At 40.3% G+C, this 20,446-nt stretch overlaps 1 protein-coding gene across 2 annotated transcripts in view; it reads right to left on the reverse strand.

Moving 5' to 3' along the window:
• The window catches only part of MAPk-Ak2 (MAP kinase-activated protein kinase 2), a 240,422-nt gene that overhangs the window by 84,891 nt on the left and 135,085 nt on the right, over positions 1-20,446 (reverse strand). The window lies entirely within an intron of this gene.

The following is a 20,446-nucleotide window of genomic DNA, read 5'->3' on the forward strand; positions in this document are numbered from 1 at the left end:
TAAATAAAAGAATGATGATTCATTAAGTAACATTCCAAGAAAATTGTACCAAATTTTGTGGCAAAAATTTCAATTTTTAAATGGCGTTTGTTGCCATTAGCAACCCTGTTGGTGAACTAAAAGGATGGAGATAGTTGATACTAAGCATGTACAGGGCAATATTTCCGCACTATCCATATATTTCTGCAACCAGCTGGCAGAAAATGAACAGGGTCTTCCCAATGACGCACAGTTATAATACGCACAGCTGACCCAGCTTGCCTGCCGACAGCCTGAGCTGACGTAAAGATAGTGTGCACGTATCTGCTCTTTGCTTTGTATAAGTGATGGATTTTCAGTTGATGCCTTAACAAATGATTACTGAACAGCATATTTTTGTGTGTTGCAGATTTTAAAAGCACGATTTACTGGAAAAGTAAGAAGGGAATTCAGTGAGGAGTTTCTCAGTGTGAGTGTCCCAACCCACAATGGAATAAGAAAATTGTGAATAAATCTGAATGTGTGGGTTCGGTGTTAGATCAGAAAGTTGTTGGGGAACAGAGTGTTAATGGTTGAAAAGCTCTAGGATATTCAAAAATGATTAGAGCAATCCCCGAGGAAATCCTTAAGGAAGCTTGCACAAGCCAATGCTTCATATTTTACTGCACAGGGGAAAAAAAGAAATCGGAAATTTAGACCATATAAAGTAACACTAGGCAAATGCTGGAGTTGTACCTTAATTAAGGCCACGGCCGCCTCCTTCCCACTCATAACACTTTCCTGTACCATCATCACCATAAGACCTATCTGTGTCAGTGTGACGTAAAGCCAACTGTAAAAATTAAAAACATTAAAAAAGACAAGGCAAATCAGCTTGAGGTAGGGTGATGAGACGTGTCCTCTTTCGCGTGGATTTTTCCTGCGTCCGGGCGGATTCTTAGAAAATTGCTGAATTTGCTTCTTTTTAGGTCATCAATAATACACTGAGTGGCCGAAAGTCACATAGGAAGACACAGAATGGGATGTTAATAACAAGTTGCTCCTCCGCGAGCCCTCGAAAAGGCAGCAATATGGCGAGGCATCGACTATACAAAGTGTTGGAATCATTTTGGAGGGATCTAGACCTGCGCATCTTGCACTGCTACGCACAATTGGTCTTGTGTGGTTGGTGCGGGGTTCATGGAATGTACACCAGCATCGACAGCGTCGTACAAATGCTCGATTAGATTATGATTGGGGGATCAAGAGGGCTAATCCATCGTAGTAACTTCACTGGATTGCTCCTCCAACCACCTGCGTGCCACTACAGAGCAGTGAAATGGTGCATTGTCCTGTTGAAACATGGCATCTCCATCACGGTACTCTAGGGCCAGAAAGGGATGCAGATGGTCTGAAAGAATGTCCACATAACGTGCACCTGTCAGTACTCCCTGCAGCCGCACAACGGGCCCTAATTGCGACCATGAGAATGCCGCTCAGACCAGAACTGAGCGACCTTCCACCCGGACACAACCTTGTTGACATGCAGGATCCATAGCTTCATGAGGCATACACCACACTCTCGCGCACCCATCAGCTCAATGAAACTGGAACCGGAATACATCGGACCATACCACAAGCTGCCACTGTTCCATGGTCCATTGCCGATGTTCACGGGCCCATGTATATCGTTGAGCTCTGTATCGAGGTGTCAGCAAAGGCACACGAGTTGGTTGTCGGGTGGTGAAGCCTATGCTGTGCAGTTGCCTCCTTAAAATCCTGATAGAAATGGGTTCCTGACTCCCAAAATTCAACTGGGTGGTGAACTGACTCACAGTAGCCCGTTGAGCGCCCAGTATGGTTCTGCGGAGGCAACGTGATGTCCGTTCGTTCAGGTCAGTTAACTCGGGACGTGTTGCCTCTTCATGACACTGGTGTCTGTGACAGACAGCTCAGCAACGCCGCAGCTAGCCGCAAACGCTCAGGGATCATACACGGCACATTTTCTAATGGGACACCCCTTCCCGTGACTTTGGGCCACTCAGCGTATATTTGTATTTATTAGCTTTTCCCATAGTGTTTGGTACTAAATAATTTCCTAGAAACACGCACAAGATAGCAGCACAAATATTTCCCAGAGGGCTTTCAGTATCGCATCAAGTTTTTGATCACTTCCTTTGTTGCTTTGTCCCTGTTACCAAGGGGTACATTTGTTGTGTGCCTGTACATAAAACTGAGCATGATTGAGAAAGTGTACTTAGTGAATTTTAAACTAGGTGTATGAATAATAAGAGCTCTGATGGAAAACCACTTCCAGTGAAAGAAGACAAGGCAGAAAAATGGCAGGAACATATCCAACAGTTGTATCAAGGTAAAGAAGTAGATGATATGGTTCTGGAACGAGAAGAGGCTGTCCATACTGATAAAGTAGGAGATCTAATTTTAAGGTCAGAATTCGACAGAACTTTGAGAGACCTAAATAGGATCAAGGCACTGAGAACTGATGACAAACCCTCAGAATTACTCACCAGTTCTCAGAGAGAATTTAAACTATAAATCAAGTGGCTTATCAACAAAACTGAAACATTGAATTAAAATTAACTTCTAATGAAACCTCTGAAACCACAGCAGATTCTGAATACACCAAGTGAACTGCATTTTCACGGGACAATACTATTTTGGGGGTATTAACATAGTAAACCACAAAGCTTGATAGCTGCAGTCGCTTACGTGCAGCCAGTAGCCAGTATTCGGGAGATAGAGGGCTTGAACCTCACTGTCGGCAGCCTTGAAGATTGTTTTCCATGGTTTCCCATTTTCACACCAGGTAAATGCTGGGTTTTGTAAATTTTTTTTTTTTGCTAGTCGCTAGTCGCTTTACGTCGCACCGACGCAGATAGGTCTTATGGCGACGATTTGACAAAAACGGCCTAGGAATGGGAAGGAATCGGCCATGGCTTTAATTAAGGTACAGCCCCAGCATTTGCCTGGTGTGAAAATGGGAAACCACGGAAAACCATTTTCAGGGCTGCCGACAGTGGGATTCGAACCCACTATCTCCCAGATGCGAGCTCACAGCTGCACGCTCCTAACCGCACGGCCAACTCTCCTGGTTTTGTAAATATTGAAAGGGTGATAAGCAAGATGGGTAACAGGGAGGTGGTGTACCGGGGAGGTGGTAAAATTAGTGGAGAGTTTTGATATCGTGGCCCTCTTGGAGACGTGGTTAGAAGTAGGGAAGAGTCTATCGTGGAAGAGGTTTGTGGTAAGGAACAGAACGAAAAGGAAACAGGGCAGGAGGGGAAGAAATCCATGGGGAATAACATTATTAATAAAGGAAGAAATATGCAAATTAATTGAAGAAATAGAAAATGAGATGGAGGTGATTTGGAATAGGTTTAAGATGGAAAGTGGGGAGGCAAAAGAGGTATGCCTGGCTTTTCTTTATAACCACCCGAGGGGATCGACATATGCTAATGATAAATTTTTTGAGGAGCTGACAGAGGAAATTAGTGGGATCAGTGAGAAGTATGAGGAGGATGGGATGATATTGATGGGAGAGGGGAATGCAAGAATAGGTAGTTTAAATCCAGTATACAACAAAGAGGGGAAGGAAGTATTGAGGGGAGAGAGACGGAGTGAAGATATAGGGAGACAATGTTATAGGCAGAAACTGCGGGTACTATGCTCGGCAGGTAATCTGTACATTCTGAACGGTTGGAAGACTTTTTTTTTTTTTTTTTTTTTTGGCTTTACGCGCACCGACACAGATATGTCTTATGGCGACGATGGGATAGGAAAGGTCTAGGAATTGGAAGGAAGCGGCTGTGGCCTTAGGTACAGTCCCAGCATTTGCCTGGTGTGAAAATGGGAAACCACGGAAAACCATCTTCAGGGCTGCCGACAGTGGGGCTCAAACCCACTATCTCCCGATTACTGGATACTGGCCGCACTTAAGCGACTGCAGCTATTGAGCTCGGTGGTTGGAAGACTGGGGATAGGGATGGGAAGTTGACTTACATTACAAGGCAAGGAGGTAGTGTTATTGATCTGATAATCAGCTCAGAGGACATGTTACCGGGCGAGTTAGCCGTGCGGTTTGGGGCGTGCAGCTGTGAGCTTGCATCTGGGAGATAGTTAGCTCGAATCCCACTGTCGGCAGCGCTGAAGATGGTTTTTCGTGCTTTCCCATTTTCACACCAGGCAAATGCTGGGGCTGTACCTATATTCAGGCCATGGCTGCTTCCTTCCCACTCCTAGCCCTTTCCTATTTCGTCACCATAAGACCTGTCTGTGTCAGTGCGACGTAAAGCCACCAGCAAAAAAAAAGGACATGTTGGCAAGAATAAATAAGATTGAGGTAGTTGCCTGGGTTGAATCTCACCATGCCCTGGTATTTATTAACCTGAGGAGAATAGAGTATGGGGAAGGGGAGAGATTAGGAAGGAGGGGTAGAGAAAAGGGTATGAGACTTTATCATCACCTGGGTATCCTTCCAGCAGGCCGGGTAGGACTTGTGGACAATATGCCTCCATCGGTTTCTGTCATTATAGAGTTCCTCTCCTTTCACGTCCTGCAGTGTTGTTCCTTTCATGATAAGGTCTGCATTTATTTGGTCCAGCTACCTTCTTCTGGGACAACCAACAGGTCTCCCTCCAGGTACTGCCATTTCCAAGTACTGTCTGGGGGTTCTAGTCTCTTCCATCCTTTGCACATGCCCAAACCATTTCAACCGTGCAATGCGTAGTCTTTCTTCCATCGTACAGGTCACTTGCATGTCATTTCTAATGTACTCATTTCTAATTCTGTCTCTTCTTGTTTTTTTGCATAGCAGATCGTAAAAATTTCATTTGACATGCTTGCAGTTTGCTGATGTATGAGACTTACTAAATATAAACGGACAGAAAGGATTTCCAAATTATTAAGGTAAGGTGTGAAGAAGCCTTGAGATGTAATAATGTGGATAAGGCTGTAGAGCTATTAGAATACCCCATTAAGAGGGTAGCAGAGGTAAAAAGAAACAGAGGGAAATAGAAGAGGCAGAGGTTTGGTATAATGGGGAGTGCACGGAATTGAGGAAAGTAGTCATGAGGGCACTAAGAGAGTTCAGGAAGCATGGGGGAGGGGAGAGAGGGAGGTTTTTTGTAGGCTGAGGAGGGAGTACAAGGGAAAAATAATAGAAAGGAAAAAGTTATGGAAGAAGGAACAAACAGAGGCGATTAACAGCGATTGTAAAAACAAGCAAGGAGAGAAGGTACGGGAGAGAATCAACAAAATTAACAGGGGAGAGAAGAGTTATGTAAAATCTAAAATTAACTACGAAACATGGGTGAAATATTTTTGTAAACTGTTAGGAGGGAAAGATGGGTGGAAGGAAGGGAAATGGGCTAAGGAGATCGGGAGTGTGATAGTAATAGGGAACTATGAGCTGGATAAAGAAATATCAGGGGAAGAGGTGTTGAAAGTGCTAGGAAAAGCAAAAAAATATGACAGCGGGGTTGGTAATGGAATACCACATGTGTTTTGGAAAGAAGCTGTAAAAAACAGCCTAATGAGGGGGAGTATAGTAAAGTTATTTAACAAGGTGTTAAAAGGTGCCGAATTTTCGAAGGAGTGGAAAAAAGGATTTATATGTCCTATTTATAAAAATAAAGGAATAACGAATAATCCTAGTAATTACAGGGGCATAACTTTATTAGACTATTGAGTAAGGTGTATACGGGCATATTAACAAACAGACTGAGAAACTGGGTGGAAGAGTTTCCCATACTATCGATTTATCAGAGTGGTTTTAGGAACGGACAGAGAGGATGATGGATAATGTTATGATAGTTAAGAGAATAATAGATAAATATGTGAGGAAGGAAGGAAGGAATGTGTATATAGCAGCGATGGATTTTGAAAAGACCTTTGATACAGTGAGTAGGAGGGTGCTATCTGAGAGATTGGGGAGGGTGGGAATTTCAAAAAAGATGAGATGCGCGATTGAGGCCATATATGAGGAAGTGTATTGTAGCATTAGAATAGAGGAAGGGGTTGTAAGTAGTTTAATCATGTCAAATACAGGTTTAAAACCGGGCTGTAAATTATATCCAATTCTATTTTTTATATTTATAAATAACATATTAGGAGGGCATGATGAGAAGCAGGCTTGTCCTGTACTAAAAGAAAAGGAAATCCCAGGCTTGATATTTGCAGATGATGTTTTATTGATGACAATGAGAGGAGGGGTTTACAAAAAAGTATAAATGAGGTATCAGAGTATGCTAGTAAATGATCGATGAAAATAAACAGTAGTAAGAAAAAGGTGATGGTATGCAGAAAAAGTAGGAAAAGGAAAACAAAGAGGAAAGAGGTGATGAAAGGAGAGGAAATAGAGGAGACTGACAAACTAGAGTATTTGAGTGTTTGGATAAGTAGGAATGATGAATGGTTCGAGCAAATTAAACAAGCAAAGTGGAGGCGGTTAGCAGCACTTTCAGGTATAAGGACATTGGAAAATAAATTCCCGGGTATCAATTATAATATTCGGAGAATGGTGTTTAAAGCAGTGGTAATAAGTACGGTGTTATATGGAGTAGAAATATGGGAAGTTGAAAGGGAACGTTATACATTAAATCAGATAGCAGATTTAGTAAAATTGTAATGGGCCTTCCCAATTGTATGTGTAATGATACATAGAGTTCGATATTATGAAGAGAGTGCTGCGTTATTGAAGAAGAATAAAAATGGGTGGGGGCGGTCTACTCCTGCAGACGGCTTACCAGCCCCAATATAAGAGTAAGTATGGGCATCACTGGATAGATAAGGTTAAAAGTACTATTGGGAGAAGGAGTGGGAAAGGAGGAACGAAGTGTGTTGGAGGAATATTATAAAAAGGATGAAAGATATTAAAGCACAGGATATGAAGGCTGACTGCAGGAAGAGGGAGACCCTCACCATGTTTATTAGAATTAATCAAGTAGTTAATATATGGTTTTCCGTGATTTCCCATTTTCACACCAGGCGAATGCTGGGGCTGTACCTTAATTAACCACGGCTGCTTCCTTCCCAATCCTATGCCTTTTCTATCCCATCGTCGCCGTAAGACCTATCTGTGTCGGTGCGACGTAAAGCAAATAGGAAAAAAAGTTAATATAAGAGTAGGAAATGTGAATAAGTAGAGAGAAGAGGTCTAATTTGGTGGATGACGAGTATATATAAGAATAAGAGATGGACAATAATGACGGACACTTTGATATGTATATTGTGCAGAGAAACAAGAGAACATTTTTAATTTATTTAAAGTGTGCAAGGAAACTTGAGTGAGAAACAGTCAGAAATCATGAAACAGCCACGTAACGAACAGAAGATCATAGAATGGGTAGTGAAAGAATGGAAAAACACTGGGAATATAGTTAAGTTTTAGATGTATTTAGCTGCCCGACTCAACGAATCAGACGATGGGTCAGGTGGAGAACAGTTGGTTATCCGTGGGAGGGAATGAAGAGAAGCGGAGACCTGAATAAGCACAAGATGGTCACGTACGGACCTCACACCCATCTGGCTAACGCCGAGTGTCTGGTAAACACCAGGCTTCTTATGATTAACATCACTCTTGGAGTACCATCTACTCCTCCTCTTCTTCGTCATTAACACTGTGTTGTAACTTGATGAATATTTATAACTGCTTGAACATATATATGTGAAATTAGTGCTGTTTACTTAAGTTCTTGTTGATTTTCAGTTTCTTTTTGGACAGGGAGAAACTCCTTTATACTGCAGTTGAAGTTTGGTAGGAACGTAGTGTTAACTTTCGACAATAAATGTGCAGTTAGGAGTATGAAATGAAAAGAGAAGAAAAGAATGATTGTAGAAATGTAGAAAAACTCGACAGAATTCTGCAACATTTCCAAAAGCATTAAACTTAAGCCTTCTTTTACCTTAAAATCGTTCAATGTCACCAACATGTATTCTAATATTCCAGTTAAAGATACACTTGTTTTAATCAAGAAGAGCTTCATGCATAATACAAACCGAGTAACCAAGAAATAGAGGAATTCATGACCCTTCTGGACTTTATACTCTTAATAACAACTACTCATTTAACAACACAATATACCAACAAAAAGGACTCCAATGGGAGCTCGGGCTTCTGGCATTCTTGCAGAAATTTATATGCACAGTTTAGAAAAAGATAAAAATACGCCAGCTCCTGATCCTCCACTAGTTCTGTTCACTTCAACACTACACCTACTTTCCCCTTCGTTTCCCCTCCTGTCCCTCTCACTGATCAGCTACTCGACACATACACTCAGCCAACAGACAGCAAAAGCATAGCTGGCCCAATGGGAACAGTGGGAAGGTGAGCAATTTGACATTTTTTCACCATTTCCAACACTGCAACAAGGTTTTCTTCACTTCTACAACCATTCCTTTCTTTCCTGTTCATTTCAGACTCGTAATTACACATTTATTATTGAAAGATAACACAATGCCTTTGCTGGCGATATGTAGTTTTTACAGTTTACAGTACTCGTCTTCTGGTTTGGGCTAGAGCAAATTGTTACTTTCATTGACCTGTCTCAGTCTCATCCTTGGCTTTGACAATATGAAAGTGACCGAGGTATGAGGAATGCTAGTAATACCATTCCTTACACAGCCAGTCCCTGTTATGAATGGTGTGAAAATATCACTCATATGGTCGGCTGGTGCATGCATTCCAGTGGGCTTGGCAGACTGATATGCAATAGCAACTTCTGTCCCAATGAGGAAAGCCACGGGAAACTACCTCACTCCTCATTTCCCTAATATGCCTCTTCAGTGACACCTAGGCTATCTATGACAGTTGTTGGCAGAGCTGTGCAGGATCAAACCAGCCTTCAGGACAGATAACACTACGTTCCTACCAAACTTCAACTACGGTTTAAAGGAGTTTCTCCCTGTCCAAATAGAAACTAAAAGTCCACAAGAACTTCAGTAGACAGCACTAATTTCACATAATATATACATTCAACCAACTATAAATATGAGGAAGAAAACAAGACAACACTCAGCAAAATTTTCATTAGTGCACGTTATTCTTCATAGATTGGAATATTAACATGGTTTCTCAAGTGTCACGAAACATTTTACCAGTGTTGAACATATTTTAAACAATTCTAAATCACCTAATGTTTTATTGTCTGTCAGTTTTTGTATTGCATGCTTTTTTAGATGAAGATATAACACAAAACGGGACGAAACATGCACTAATTAGATGTCAAGCTAAGTCCAAAATTAGTTGATAAGCTAAGTTTATGTAATCATAGATTAGCCATTAAAAAGTATTGGAAGGTGGAAATCATTTCTTAAAACCTAAGTTGGGAGTGTGGAATGTTAGAAGTCTGAATTGTTGTGGTAGGCTAGAGAATCTGAAAATGGAAATTGATAGACTGAAGTTAGATGAAGTGGGTATAAGAGAAAAACAGAATTTTTGGGCAGGTGACTACAGATTTATCAACTCAAAATCAAACAGGGGAAATGCAGGATTTGATTTAATAATGAATAAGAAAATAGGGCAGGGAGGCAAGCTACTACAACCAGCATAGTGAACGAATTATTGTTGCCAAGACAGGCACGAAGCCAATGCCCACCACAATAGTGCAAGACTATATGCCAACCGGTTCAGTGGATGATGATGAAATCGAAAGTATATATATGAAGAGATAGAATATGTAAGGCCGCTATTAGCCGTGGGCGACTAGTGGCGCAACTAGTTGCCCGGCGAGTCACGGACCATTGGATCAAATGAAGCCTATTAGCCGCGAGCGACTAGTGGCGCAACTGAGCAACTAGTTGCCGGCCGTCATCTGAGCCGGCAACTGCTCTGGCGACTTTTAGTTGCTCAACTGCATGACGGGGCATTGCAGTAAATGTAGCCTATTAGCCGTGGGCAACTAGTTGCGCAACTAGTCGCTGGATGTACCTCCCTGCGCATATGGAAACGTCACTCAGGTTCGTGTTCTTACACCAGCTTGACGTAATGCGGACGATGGAACGCAATTGAATCAGCGATCCACCTAACCATTATCTTTCTTCATTACCTTGTTTGGTCTCGTGCTATGGCAGAGTGAATATTTTACTTATTGTGATAGTTTATTTATTGAACATGGAGACATCAAATAAACTACAACAGCAAATGAAGGAGATGGAAAAATATTTTGAAAGTCAAATAAATAATGAAGACCATTTTAGACTTAGAATGACAACCGGTCACTTGGGATTCCAGAACTGAAGCTTAGGCCTACACTGACAAAATAAAAAACACTGAATTCTTGGAACAGCATTTTAAAGAACTTTGGGTGATTATTATTATTATTTTTTTTTTGCTAGTGGCTTTACGTCGCACCGACACAGATAGGTCTTATGGGGACGAGGGGATAGGAAAGGGTCAAGAGTTGGAAGGAAGTGGCCGTGGCCTTTCTTAAGGTACAGTCCCAGAATTTGCCTGGTGTGAAAATGGGAAACCACGCAAAACCATCTTCAGGGCTGCCGACTGTGGGATTCGAACCCACTATCTCCCGAATGCAAGCTCACAGCTACGCGCTCCTAACCGCACAACCAACTCGCCCGGTGTGTATTATAAAACGTTTACTACTCTTATATAGAAATACAGTATGTAATGCCCATATAAATTCTATAATCGTTTATATTTACAAGTACCATTGATCCATTATATGGCTCTATTAGTGAATTACAGCTCAACTGGGAAACACTTGTTTAGTCGTATGTCGTTTTCCGTTATTTCTTCTTTTATGTGGCCAAGCAGTTCACAAAATGATGACTTTGACATGCGCAGGTAATTGAAAAATTTACTGTCATCCTCATTTAGATCGTCAAACAACGTATAATATAATCCTCTAGTCAGCCGAGAAACAAATATAGGATGTTTCCGCACTTTCCTAACCCTTCGGTTTTTCCTTTTTAATAGATGCTCAAGAAGAAGAAGTTCTTCGTAGGACGCCATTCTCTCAACTGGCTATTCCCCGGTATGAACCGAGCAAGTATTCACAAGTTGCACAACTGATCGCCCGGTACTTAAATCCACTAGTTGCCCACGGCTAATAGCGGCCTAAGTCATTAAATGGAAGTCAGTTACTGTTACTAGGGGATATAAATGCAAAACACCAAGCATGGGGGAGCCCCATTTCAGACGAAGAGGGAAAGGAGTTCTATGATTTTTGTTGTACACATAGTCTTCATATACTAAATGACGGTACTACACCAACCTATCGCCATGTTAACTCCCAGAGCTTTATTGATATCATCACCTGCAGTGCTAGGCTCCTTCCATTTGTTTCTGATTGGATTAACAAAGACCCAACGACTGATCATGGGCTAATTAAAACCGAAATTAGTGATACAAGATGTCCTCCTGTCATTCCTGCAAACCTTTATCATACATGTAAATTCAAAACTCAAAATGTGAAGTGGCTCCATTTTTAATTATCTGCCAAACGAGTTCTCCAAATTTCAATTGAGAAAATGGAGGTTATCTCGACTGCACAAGAGTTAAACAACTTTACGCAAGATATCACAAAACATATTGTAAATCTGTGCAACTCCTACCTTCCTAAACAGTCACACAACCACCCAAAGAACTACTGGTGGACACCTCAACTTACAGCACTCCGAAATCGCTTCTTAGCAGCTCAGAGAAGATACAAAAGGTGCACATGTGACACTCTCAAGCTTGCATATGAAGCCTCGTATAAACGTAACAGACAACTATATAGAAAGACAATTATACAAACTAAATTAAATAGCTGGAAAGAGTTCTGCTCCTCGGAAGCAACCAGAAATCCCTGGGGGAAAATTTATAAAGTATGTCGAAAAACAGGTAACCTCAACATTACTCTGCATACTATTAACACTGGCAATGGGTTCACAACACCACCATTAGAAACTGCAAATACCCTAGTAGAGGTATTTTTTCCTAAAGACGATGCTGATAATGAAAGGCAGGCTGCACTTTGAAAGGAAACCATGCTTGCACGAGAAACAGAAGATGAAAAGCCTTTTAGCATGAAAGAAGTTAATCATGTGATTTCGAAGTTAGATGATAAGAGAGCCCCTAGGAATTGATGCCATATCTGCAAATATTATGAAACATATTCATAGTGCCTGTCCTGACTTTTTCCTGAAACTGTTCAATAAATGGTTAGAACTTTGTGTTTTTCCACACTGTTGGAAGGAGACCACGATAAAAGTGATAACTAAACACGGAAAGCAAAATAAATATACAGCCAATTGTCTACGCCCAATAAGCATACTCCCTGTGTTAGGAAAAGTCCTAGAGAAACTTATAATTAACAGAGTGATGTTTAACTTTGCGATAAAGAACAGTTTACATGAAAACCAATTTGGGTTTATGCCATTAAAATCTACAGAAGATGCAGTACATAAGGTGACACAATGGATGAAATCTATCTACGATTGCAAAGAATTCGGACTACTAGTATCATTAGATATCTCCGGTGCATTCAACTTTGCATGGTGGCCTAAAGTGTTGCGTCAGCTGAAAGTTGTCCAAAAAACATTTATAGGCTAATGCAAAATTACTTCACGAATAGAAAAGTGCACCTGACCATTTGTGGCACAACTGTGACAAGAAACGTAGATCGAGGATGCCCACAATGCTCTACTTGTAGCCCAGGTCTCTGGAACATACTCTATCAAGATATTCTTCAACAGAAGCTTGCCGATGATTGTTCACTAACTGCTTATGCAGATGATCCAATACTACTAATTAGGGGTAGAACAACAAATACATTAACATCTGCAGCAAATGAAGCACTCAACATACTTCTAAGGTGGGGACAGAACAACAAATTAAAATTCAATGCATCTAAGGCTGTTGCTATGCTAGTCACCAAGAAAAGGAAATTTGAGACACCTGTGGTTAAACTAGATGGCCAAAAATTAGATATTTTAGACAGCATGACATATCTAGGAATAATTTTAGACAGCAAACTTTTATTTAGATCGCACTTTCAACATTTGGAAACCAAAGCAGCCAAATTGTATAGGAGCCTGACAATTGTAGCACGACCCACCTGGGCACTAAACTCGGAAATTTTGAAGATTATATATCGTGGAGCTGTTGAACCAATGGTGTTTAATTATGTCACTGCTTTCGAACATGTTCTGCAGAAAAAATGGGCGCAACAGAAATTGTATCAAATTCAAAGAGGTTTCGCGTTACGCATCACATGCGCTTACCGTACAATATCGACTGACGCTGTCCTTATTATTTCTGGTATAGAACCTCTGCATCTCACAGGACTCAGCATGTCAACTTCTGTCAACTGTAAGGAGAACAGAATACATCCGCAGGATTTGGAAGGAGTGAAACTTGAACTTCCTGCACATCATACTGCCGCCGGACATCCAGCAGATTATATGAGCTCTGTATTTGACCAACCATGTACCAGAGATCACAGCCATTCAATATACACAGATGGTTCTAGCATTTCCAGCAGCGGAACACTAGTGGGCTGCACCTTCGTGGTATACGAGGGTGAAGACGAAGTTCATTCTGAGAAAATAAAACTAAAGGAATACTGTTCCGTGTTTCAAGCCAAGCTGCTTGCAATATTGAAAGCAGTCGAGTGGTGCATAAACAAAAATACGTGTGTGACTACACTCAGTGACTCACAAGCGGCACTGAACTCCATAAAAGATAAATATAACTTACACAATTTGGCAGTACATGTAAGAGAGAATATATCAAAGTACAATAAACATATATGTTTCGGTTGGGTGCGAGATCATTCCGCCATAAAAGGGAACGAAAGGGCTGACCAATTGGCCAAAGAAGCTTGTAAGTCTAACTTGTCACAGAGTTATACTAAAGGCCCAATTTCTTTTGTCAAAAGAACCGTAAAGGATGAAATGTTCTCTCGTTGGAATGAACTGTGGTTAGCAAGTAAAAATGGCTCAGTAACCAAAGAGTTCTGTTTTCCAAATGTATATAGTAGGCTGGGATGTAAATATATAATGTGCAACTTTCATTTAACTCAAGTGCTATCAGGTCAAAATTCCAACACAAAATGGCTCACTGTGATTCTGCACTGAAGACATTCAAACTGTAGAACACATTCTATTCAACTGTCCTGCTTTTGAGAGAGAACGTTTTGAACCTAAGATGCATTTGTTAACTTGCAGTTGCTATTTTGAAAAAACCATTAAATTTCATATTTTATAAAAAAATGCTGCACTTTTCAATTTTCAGAATTTATTGATTATGTATTTAAACATATATAATTTGATATTGTCTGCTTATTAGCTGTTTAACATATGTATTGTATATATTATGATCTGGTATTTTAAATATTAGTACTCTAGTATGAAGGATTGTATATATCATACTTTTATCTTTCCATTTCTGTTCATGTCTATTTTGCTGTTTATGTATTGAATTTTATCAGAGAAATTGTATATTTTGTATAAACTACAACCCTAACATACCTTATGGTAAAATAGGGTTCAGTAATCAGGAGATAGTGGGTTCGAGTCCTGCTGTCGGCAGCCCTGAATATGGTTTTCCGTGGTTTCCCATTTTCGGGGCTGTACCTTAATTAAGGCCACGGTCGGTTTCTTCCACTTCCTAGGCCTTTCCTATCCCATCATCGCAATAAGACCTATCTGAGTCAGTGCGACGTAAAGCAAATAGAAAAAAAAAGGGTTCACCACCATTTTGGAGATTAAATAAATAAATAGTTTTCAATACAATATGTAAAAAAAAAAGGCAAGAATATAATGGTGATGGGGGACTGGAATGCAATGGCAGGCCAAGGAAGAGAAGGTAATGCAGTAGGATAATTTGAACTTGGACAAAGGAATGAAAGAGGTAGATGACAGGTCGAATTCTGCACCGATCATAATTTATCCTTGCTAATACTTGATTCAAGCACCACAGATGATGGCTGTATACATGGATGAGACCTTGAGACCCTGGGAGGTATCAAATAGACTTCATTATAATTATGCAGAGATCCAAAGCCCAGGCGATGGATTGCAAGACCTTTCTAGGAGTAGGCGTGGACTCTGACCATAACTTGAAGGTAATAAAATGTCATCTGAAGTTAAAGAAATTAAAGAAATGAAGGAATGCAAGAGAATCGGATCTAGATAAGTTGAATGAAAAGAATGTGAGGGATTGTTTTGAGGAACGTGTTAAACAATGACTAAATGAAAAAAATGAAAGAACCACAATAGATGAGAATGAACAGTCACGAAAAATGAGACCAGTAGGGCAGAAAGGTTAAGATCAAGTAAGAATCACTAGGTAACTTGGGAGATGCTAGATCTGACTGACAAATGGCAAAAGTACACAAGAATGGAAAGAATGAGGAGGGCAGAAAAGAATACAGACGACTAAAGAATGAAGTAGGTAACACGTGCAGGCAGCTAGGGAAGAGTGGCTGAAAAAGAAGTGCAAGGATATTGAAGGTTGTATGGTAGGTAGATGCTGCACAAAGGAAAATCAAGGAAACCTTTGGAGAAAGGAAAATCAAGTGTATAAATCTTTAGAGCTAATATGGAAGTACACTTCTGGGAAAAGAAGACAAGGCAGAAAGATGAATCATATGTCAAAGAAGAAAGAAGACAACAGAAGTATTAATCATATGCAATGTTTTAAAGACTTTTAAAATTATTTATTATTTTCCAGTGTTTAGTGTGTCCACTGTCAATTTTAATGTATTTTAAAATCTTCTTTAAGCTGAAGATATCTCATAAAGGGAGACAAAGCATGTACTTATAACAAAACCAAATAAGTGTAATTCTTAAGAGATTGCACAATATATGAATTGAAAGGTGGACTTTCCTCACTTTAATTGATCTTGGAGGATCGATATAAAAATGATAAGCTCACGTACATGGCATTCGTAGATCTAGAAAAGTTATTTGATAACGAGGATTGGACAAAGCAATTTGAGTTTCTTAAGGTATTCAAGATCAGATATCGAGAAAGAAGAATTATCTATGATGTACAGAAATCAGTCTGCAGTAATAAAAAACGAGGACTATGAAGGGGAAGCAGCAACCCAGAAATGAGTGAGGCGAGCTTGCAGTTTGTCCCCTCTCCTTTTTAAATAAAAGAGGAATGGAAAGGGAACTACAGTCCAAGGAGAGGAAAACAAAACTCCAAGATTTGCCAATGATGTTATTTCATCTGAGTCTGCTGAAGATATGGAGAAATTGTTGAATGGTATGGACACAGTCTTGGAGAAGGAATACAAGATGAAAATAAATAAATCCAAAACAAAAGTAATAGAGAACAGCCGAACAAAGTCAGGTGACAGAGGAAATATTGGATTAGGAAATTAAGTCTTCAAGGAAGTAGTTGAATATTCTTACTTGGGTAGCACAAGAACTAATGATGGCAGAAGTAAGGACGAAATAAAGTGCCAAGTAGGACAAGCAAGGAAGTCCTTTCAAGAAATGAAACTTACTCACTTCGAACACTGATATAGGAATTAGAAAGATTTGTTTGAAGACTCTCATCTGGAGTGTGGAGCTGTATGGCAGTAAAACATGGACTAATTATTGCCCAGAAAGAATGAGAACAGAAACTTTCAAATGTGGTGTTACAGAAGACTGTTGAAGGTGAGATGGGTGGATAGAATCTTCAATATAGAGATACAGAACTGAATTGGTGAGAAGAGAACAATTTGGCAAAATTTGACCAGAAGAAGGGATACAATGACAAGACACATCTTAAGACACCTAGGACTTGTTCAGCTGGCTTTTGAGGGAAGTGTACAGTAGGTCGTAAGAAGGGTAGGGGTAGAGCAAGGTATGAACATGACAAACAGATCAGAGTAGATGTAGTAGTTACATGGAAATGAAAATGTTAGCAGGATAGGGTGACCGATGACCCAAACAACAACAACAACGGCGACGGTGACGACAACCATCCTGTGAAAATACACATCCAAAGTACTAGAAATAAATAGTGTGTTCCAGTTTTGTATTTCTCACCCAACGTTTAATCTCCTTAGGTTTCTTTGCAAGTGACATCACCTCAATCTTCAAAATTTTTGTATCACACTCACTGCACCTCTTTGACGAATTTGTACCCCAGGGTAAACCTGTCAACATGGAATTTTACGAGGGAGTTTTGAAACGGCTACTGCAACGCATCAGACGGGTTCGGCCTGAACTGTACCGGAGTGCTCAGTGGAAGCTCCTCCACGACAATGCCCATCTGCACACCGCGAGACCCAGTTTCTCGCTGAAGGCCAGGTGACTGTTCTTCCATACCCTCCGTATTCTCCGGATTTGGTGCAGGAAGATTTTTTTTTTGTTCCCCTGTCTTAAATTAGCCCTGAAAGGCCACGGGTTCGACAGTGTAGCAGGTATCCAATAACGCGTTACAAGGGTTCTCTGGGAGATTCCAAAAGAAGCGTTTGCTGCCAGCTTCCAGCAGCTTTACAGTCAATGTCAAAAGTGTGTTTTAGCTAACAGAGATTACTTTGAAGGCCAGTAAAGGAGTTTTGTGTGTAACTTATGTTGTCTATATTTTATGAGACCATTCACCGAACTTTTCAGACATAGGTTGTATGATGTGTAACATTTATACCTTTAATAAATGAAGACTAGTTTTGATTCTCTTGGAATCATCATCAGTTCAAACAAATACATACCGTATAATCCCGATTACCACCCGCACTTTTTCCCCCAAAATATTGGTTCTAAATCTTGGGTGCGGGTCATATTCAAGCCGTTCATTCTCGTAAATATTTACTACGTTTACATGGAGTATTGAAATAGATTTGAATATGGTTACCGTACTCAATATACCGCATGTAAATGGGCATTCAGGTCTTACCGTGTTTTAGTTGTGTTCTATAGAGCGTTCCAACCTTAAATTGCAGTACAGCAGTAATGGGATAATTCCGTCTCTTTCCTTCTCCCGTGTTTTGCGGGTAGCGCTGTCCTACTCTAATGCAGCGGGTTTGCCAAATATCCGTAAATCAGAATGTTATCGTTTAAAATGGGTGAATATCGTGTTGTGTACAGAATTTCAAGGCGCATTTGATGCCGTTAACAAAAAAAAATGTAAAAAAAATAATTTAGTGTGAAAATGGCAATATAATGGAAAGTTTCGCCAAATGCAAAATCTTCATTGCATAGAACTTATCATGTCATAACTCCTATTTTATATTCATAATTTTCCTAATTTTTTCACTGCTGGTAAAGAAACATTTCAGCTCGATGTAGATAAGTTTATGTTTACATTTAAAAAATAACAAAATGCAGTTATATGCGTTTATTTTCAGTCATGTTCCGGGAATTTTATGTGCAGGCACGAAAAAGTCAGTCGCTGGCCAGCGCCTTTCCTATTGAATTTACATGGGGGGTCAAAGCGAGGCAAATGGTCTTCAGATATGGAAGTTATTTTTAAAACAATCCCGAAGTTCTTATCTTGCTTAGTTCTTAATTTGTGATAGGAAGAATATATCCTTGAATTTTGGTTTCGCGCGTGACTCGTCTGGCTGGCTGGCTGGCTGAAGTACGGTAATGATCTCCCAAATATGCGCTTTTAACATTTCCAGACAGTCGCATGCAGTGCAGTGCTCATTTCGTCAGTAGTATGTATAATAGTGATTAAATACATAACAGTGACATATGTACAATTCTTGAGGGCAAGTGTATTTCGTTTGTGTGGTTCGTGAGTTCGTGCTCGTGCGTGGGGATCTAATTTCTAAGAAAAAGTGCAGAAGGATCATGGCGTGGTTAAAGCAAAGCAAACGGTCTTCGGATATGGAAGTTATTTTTAAATCATACCTCAAGTCTTTATCTCGTTATCTCTTAATTTATGACAGGGAGAACGTCTCGTTTGTTTACGTTTCACGAGTGACTCGGCTGGCTGAGCTGTTAAATATACTGACAGCCGTGTGCAGTGGTGTTCATTTAATCAGTATTATAAGATTGATTATATAAAGATCAGTGATATATATAAAATATTTAATGGCATGTGGCCTCCGAGGAGGCCGAGTGCAGGTCTTTCGAGTTGACGCCACATAGGCGACCTGCGCGTCTATAAGAATGTGGCCCTACCTGTGATGAATTCTAATGCTGAAGACGGCACACACACCCAGCCCCCGAGCCATTGGAATTAACCAATGAAGGTTAAAATCCCCGACCCGGGCGAAAATCGAACCCGGGTCCCTCTGGACCAAAGGCCAGCACGTTAATCATTTAAGCCATGGGGCCGGACAAGATCAGTAATAAATGTATAGTTCTTGAGGACAAGTGGATTGTGTTTGTTGTGTTTGTGTAGTCTGTGTAGTTGTCAGTTTGTGCTCTTGCGGGGGGTTATTAGTTCGAAGAAAAAGTGCAGAAGGATGTACAATGGATCGTCAAATTAAAAAGAAACGTTCCGTAGGTAAACTCAGGGGAAAAGAAAGTAATATTATAATGAGTGTCCTGGATTATTTTTTAAAGACTATGACTATGAGCAGCGCAGTCAGTGAAACAGCTAAAGCTACAGGTTGTTCCGAAAGAACAATCTATGCTATAAGGAAGGAACACACACACATGGTCCTTTGCGAACTCCCGCAAAAAAAGCAAAAAAAGAGAAGGACGGCAGAAAAATGCAAGGAAAATGCGGGTAATGAACATGGTATTGTTCATAATGCTGAACGTAACATTTTTATGCCATAAAAACATAAGACAATTGGGCAAATTACGTGAACGAAGTAAAGAAAAATGAAAGAGATTTGTGGAAAGCAGACGAATTACAGGACGATGTCGACGATGAAAATTTTTAATACGACTTTCTTCATCGTCCGTATCATCCTCAAGTTCATCTCCCGAAGCCGATTCATCCAACGCGGGAACATCGGGCCTTGCAGAAAGGATAGAAGGTGTACGTCCAATGTCTAAGAGCAACGCCAGTGATTAAGGTACGTTGTATTTATTTTACCACCCTACAAATATTAATTTATGAATGAATGAAGTTAAAATTACAAAATTACAAACGAAAAATGTGGAACTGTGACGCTCTGTTTGAGTCACACTCGAGCGTGATCTTCTCGAGTCGATTTCGCAACAGCGCGCTCCATCTACGCTGTACTGCAATTTAAGGTTGGAACGCTCTATAGAAAACAAGATCGATTTTTCTCAATGCGGTTACAGTGGCATGTTAACGCGAAATGTAGGGTAATGAAATACGGTTAATCAAAAATATGGGTAAATATGCGCTAAATATGAAAGCCGCTGCTGCAGATGCTTGATCGTCATTTCTTTTGCAAGTGTTGCTGGCATGCTGGGTGCGCAAATAGCTGATCTCGCGGGAAATCGTACTTTGCGAGAGTCGAGACTGTTGGTTACGGAAGTCTATCTCGCTCACATTCGTGTTTCGTATCTGTCCCGTTAAAGTGCTTTCTCCATAGTAAGCGATGGATTCAAAACGGCGTTTGCGGTCATTTGCTGTGCATGATAAACTTAAAGTTGT

This window comes from Anabrus simplex, chromosome 2 (genome assembly GCF_040414725.1).
Source record: "Anabrus simplex isolate iqAnaSimp1 chromosome 2, ASM4041472v1, whole genome shotgun sequence".
NCBI classification, from domain to species: Eukaryota; Metazoa; Arthropoda; class Insecta; order Orthoptera; family Tettigoniidae; genus Anabrus; species Anabrus simplex.